The sequence below is a fragment of the Pogoniulus pusillus genome, chromosome 4, assembly GCF_015220805.1.
Source record: "Pogoniulus pusillus isolate bPogPus1 chromosome 4, bPogPus1.pri, whole genome shotgun sequence".
Lineage (NCBI taxonomy): Eukaryota > Metazoa > Chordata > Aves > Piciformes > Lybiidae > Pogoniulus > Pogoniulus pusillus.
Genome location: NC_087267.1, coordinates 18,068,942 through 18,074,552, shown reverse-complemented (window position 1 = coordinate 18,074,552; position 5,611 = coordinate 18,068,942).

The following is a 5,611-nucleotide window of genomic DNA, read 5'->3' as shown; positions in this document are numbered from 1 at the left end:
TGCAGTGCTGTAAATCAGCCAGGCCAGCGCCCCCAGCGTGAGCCGTGCTGGCTTACAGCAGCTCCTGGGCCAGTCCTGGAGGCAGCCCCTCTGCAGCACACACTTCTACCAGCCTCCCCAGTCATCACTTGTAGAAGGTACTGAGAACACCACGTGAGGATGGCAGACACTTGCAAGCAGCAAGGCTGGCAGGACACTTTTCAGCTTCCACTGAGTTTCTCTCTTAGAAAGGAAATCTTTCTCTTGAGACTGCAGTTTGAGGATGAGTGCACGTTTGCTGAGATAAGGGGTGTGGGAGAGTTTGGCTTCAGATACTGCTGAAAACAAAGCACAGCCAGCTGAGCCCACCTCTGAGCATTCCCTCTCTTTCTTTGGTGGAGGTAAGGAGGTGAGAAGTCTTGCATGTAGGAAACAAACCTGATGCAGTGAGGTTTTTTCCCTTCCAGAAGGCTTGGGTGACAGGTCCTCCAATGACACAGAAGTAGCTGCATGCCAAGGGAGGCCAGGAGACTAGGTTTGGGAAACCCAACCCTCCTTTTCTGGAGGCAGGGGAGAATGTAGGAAGAAAAGGCTTCTACATAGGAAGTAACAAATTAGCAGGACCAGAAGATTGTCTGGAGGGAGAGAGGGAGGAAGGCAGATGGTGGCTGGCTGGTCTATTTACAAGTTGCTCTGAACAAGGTGCTGAACTTCCTGGCAAGCTGATTTGGGTTCTCCAGCTGCTGTCTGAGGCAGCCTGGGTGCAGAAGGGATGATGCCCTTACCCCATGGGCACTTCATGCTCCCCCTCACTGGCTGCTCAGTTTGCATTGCTGGCTAACTGGGAGAAGCAGCATGGTCCCCTTTGTACTCTGCTCTTGTGAAGCCATGCCTCAAGTATTGTGCTCAATTTTGGGCACCTCATTACAGCAGGGATGTGGAGGTGCTGGAGTGAGTGCAGAAGAGGGCAATGAAGCTGGGCAAGGACCTGGAGAATAAATCTTGTGAGGAGTGACTGAAGGAGCTGGAGATGGTTAGTTTGTAAGAGAGGAGGCTGAGAGGAGACCTCATTGCTGTCTATGGCTACCTGAAAGGACCTTGTGGAGAGGCTGCTGCTGGTCTCTTCTCACAGGTAATTAGTGATAGAACAAGAGGGAATGGCCTCAAGCTGCCACTGGGTAGGTTTGGACTGGACATTAGGAAACCTTTTTTCCCAGCAAGAATGGTCAGGCATTGGAATGAGCTGCCCAGGGAGGTGCTGGAGTCACCAACCCTGGGTGTGTTTAAAAGCTGTTTGGGTGTGGTGCTTGGGGATATGGTTTAGGGTGAACCTTGTAGAGTTTTTTGTTGGACTCGGTGATCCTGAGAGTCTTTTCCAACCAGAATGTTTCTGTGATTCTTTGATTCTTCCTTAGTTTCCCCTCCTGATGTGCTTGCAGCGAGGATGGAAGCAGGGTGATGAAATCTTTCCTTTCTCTTGAGGCTGGAATCCTGGACCTGTGGGCTCTGGCAGAGCCCCTACGGACCTGGGTGGAGGAGTAGCTGGGGACAGATGAGGAAGACGAAGGCTGAGCAAAAACCTTGCACTATGGAAATCTCTTTTCCAGACAGCTGGGGAAGGTGGTGGGGTAGGGAGGGCAGGGCAGCAGCCGCACCCTTGCAGCAGCGACATGTTTTCATTGTCATGCAAATAGCTTCACGTAATTTGGGTTAGGTTCAGGTTCACTCAGTTCTTGTGGCTGGAACTGAAACCAGGATGTCTTCACTTTTGCTTGCAGCTCTCCCCTCTCTTGCTGCCGTCTCAGAGCTTGTTTTTTGATGGGCCTTCTTCCACGTCTCTAAAGAGGTGCTGTTTGGTGGAGCACATCACCAGCCTTAGCCAGCTAGGTGGTCCCTGTGCCCCTCTCTGGTGGCCTTTTTCTCTCTGAATGACTTTTCTTTGTTCCACAAGAAAGGCCTGGGGGGGTTTTCCCAGGTGTGCTATGATGCTGTGAAGGTCTGAGAACTAGTTGTGTTCCACCAGAGTCTCTCAGGAGAGGCTGACACTGCTTGCAGCATCTGCCAACCCAGAAGCCAACCCCCCCCCCCCCCCGCCCCAGCACCAGACGACAGTTGCCAAGCCCATGCCCTGTGCAGCAGTCTGGATGGCACTGAGAACAGCAGCTGTGCTTCTGGGAAACAAGATGCAGAGATTCAGACAGGAAATTTACTGCCTTCTTGCACAAAACTTGACTTCTCCTCACCCCCTGCTTGCAGTCAGCCTGTAAATGTTTAAGTCACCTCACTGTTATCCTGTGTGTGGTCTTTGTTCCTCTCCCCTTCTGCGTGTGTTGACCTAGCCTTGCTTCTCTCGGCACGCAGCCGGCATTAAACTCTGGGGGCACAGGGCAAAGGCAGGGCTTGGTCACTTCTTGCCTGCCCCCCTTGGAGGGGCTGACTTTTGCTGGTGTCTGATGTGGATTAGTGGGGCTCTCCTCCAGTTTTGGGGCCTGGGCAGTCACCTCAGTTGCTCTCTCCTAAATCTAATTCTCTTCTTCTTTGTCCCAGTTATAATACTCCCTGGAATTAATTTTAAATGCAGAGCAGGGTCAGGGGAGGCTTCAGGGACAGCTTGGATGCTATTAGGACTAGGGCTATGCTGAAGGCACTTTAGGCCCATTCTGTGGAGCTGGCTACTAAAATGGTAGCAGTTTCCTGAACTGGCTGCTAAAATAAATCCCCTTCAGCAAGCTGGGCTCCCTGCATCTGCCGCTGCCTCTCCTGGTGCCCAGGCTGCTTCTGTGCATGACTCCTCTTCCCACCCACACCGCCACAGCCCTCCAAAACCCCTCTGCCCCCAGCAGTGGAGGGCCAGACCTTGCTGGTTCTTCATCTTGGTCCTATCCTTCATGATCTCTGGCCCTGACCCAGCTGGCATCTTAACCTACCTAGGTTCAGTGCTCCTGGAGCCACTGTAGTACATTGAGTGGGGACAGGGCACAATAGGGTGCAAATCTCGAAGTCTTTCATTTCAGAATCACCTTTTACTTAGGAGGATCTAATCCTGCTTTATGGACTCATGCTCTCATAAGACAAGTTGGTTTCCTTGCTCTTAAATGGTAGCTGCTCTACACTTGCACAAGAGACCACTTTGGCAAAGGACACCTAATAATCATGTTTGGCTGAGTCTGCAGAGGGAATTTAGGCAGGGGGAAGGTGATGACTGGAGTTTGACCAGGACATTGGGAGAGAACACCTGTACTCTTGTGACATGTGCTGTAGGATAATAATTTTCACCAAGGGAAAGCATATGCAGGAAAGCAGTAGGTGCTAGGTAGAATCACAGAATGGTTTGTTTGGAAGAGACCTCCAAAGGTAATCCAGTCCAACCCCTGTAGTCAGCAGGGACATTTTCCATTAGAGCAGCTTGCTGAGAGCCTTGTCCAGACTCACCTTGAGTATCCCAAGGCATGGGGCCTCAACCACCTCCCTGGGCAACCAGCTGCAGTGTTCCAGCACCCTCATGCTAAAGAACTTGTTCCTAACATCCAATCTAAATCTTCTCTTCTCTCATTTCAAACCATTGCCCTCATCCTGTTGCTGCAGGCCTTTGGAAGGAGTCCCTCTGCAGCCCTCTTGTAGCCTGCTTCAGGTAGGAGAAGGCTGCTGCTAGGTCTCTCTTCTCTTCTCCAGATCCCTATTCTGGATATGCAGCCCTATAAGTAATGTTCTGTCTTCCCCATCCATCTGGAATGGGGTTTTAATTCTCTGTACATGACAACTGCATGAGTCAACCATTTCCCTTAACAGATACTCATGGAAAGAGGTAGTGGTCTACTCTGATTTTGTCGAGTCCATGGGGAAGCTGATGGTAAATTCTCCTGAAATAAGTCTGATTTCCTGGGCTCTGGTTTCACACACAATTAGAGAAAGAACTCCTGGATCTGTACCTCTTGGGACAGTGTGGGTAGAGGAAGAAGATTTTCTTTATCACCACTGTCTCTCTTCCACCTTGCCCCAGCTAGGAGGTAAGAGGCTGAGTCTTGGTTTTGAAGTGGCAGTGTTCTAGATCCTGAGGTTATAGTGGATGTGGTGTGAGACAAGCTGGTCCCCTGGCCAACCTGTGACTGAAGTCATGCCAACAGCTTCTTTGGTTTCTTTCTTGCTTTGTATTGTGCCTAGCCCTTCAGCAGTCCCAAGCCCTTGTCTGGGACTTGTTGACCATCTTTGGCCCTTCACAATTGTTGAAGATGAAGATTAAAGAAACGTCAGAGAGTGAAGAAAAAGAATCATCATTTTCATTTTGTGCTTTTGCAGTGGCCAGCCTGAGAGCCAATCTGACTTAAGGTCATCAAATCCAGCCATAACCCAACTCCCATGACCTCTAAACCATCTCCTGAAGCACCACATCTACAGCTTCTTCAACACCTCCAGGGATGGTGACTCCACCACCTCCCTAGGCAGTTTGTTCCACTTCTCTCACTCAAGAAGTTTTTCCTCATGTCCAACCTAAACCTCCCCTGGCACAGCTCAAACTCACTTCCTCTCCTCCTATTGCTGGTTACTTGGGAGAGGAGACCAACATCAGCCTCACTCCAATCTCCTTTCAGGTAGAGAGCAATAACAGGCAGGTCACACAGGAACACATCCAGGTGGGGTTTGAATGTCTCTGGAGAATGAGACTCCACAACCTCTCTGGGCAGCCTGAATCTCTTAATAAGTGAAAAGAAAAAAAAAGGAAGAAAAAGTCCATCCTCACTGCCATTACTAAGAAAGCAATCAGCTTTTGGACCAGACCACAGAATTGCTGTGAGAACAAGGGACTGGCATTTTCTTACCGGGCAGGAAGTGCTGTCTAACTTGAAGGGCTTGAGGTTGCTACAGAAAGTGACACTAGTTCTTGGAAATAACACTGCTGGGTTCCACACACCACACTCCCACACTAAATCTAGGAAAATTCAGGACAATTCCTGAAACTGTGGCTGTAAAGAACAATGGCTGTTCCAAACAGATAGCTTGGTCTCCAAGCAGAGCAGCCCTCAGGAAGAATCGTGCTGTTTTTTTCCCAGCTGCTCATCAGGTAACTGTGAAGCCCAAGGAGAACATGAGGAAGTTCTTATGATGAAATGTTTACCAACAGGGAAGCCCCAGGGACTACCAGTACCTAAAGAAAAGTCTAATTCTGCTAGGGGAAGGGCAAAGGCATTCCTCAAATCAGCAGATGAGCTGCTAGGTTGGGTCAGTTTCTTTTTTCCATCAGCTCTTGAGACTTTCAAGGCTCAGCTGAGCAGAGGCCATCAGGAAACCCCTTGACCAGGGAGTCCAGGTACAGGATTTCTGCCATGAGTGGAGACCTGGCCCCATTGCTCAGTGCTGTCAGCTGCCAGCTGGTTGATTTTGTCTTAGGGGAACTGTTTCTGATGCCTGAAACATCCCAGAGGAGCAAGGGAGCGTAAAATCATGGCACTGTTTTGGTTGGAAAAGACCTTTAAGATCATCCAGTCTGACTGTAACCCAACTCCCATGACCACTAATCCATGCCCTGAAGCACCACATCTACAGCTTCTTGAACACCTCCAGGGATAGCTGCTCCACCAGCTCCCTGGGCAGCCTGTTCCAACTCCTTCCACTCTTTCACTCAAGAAGTTTTTGC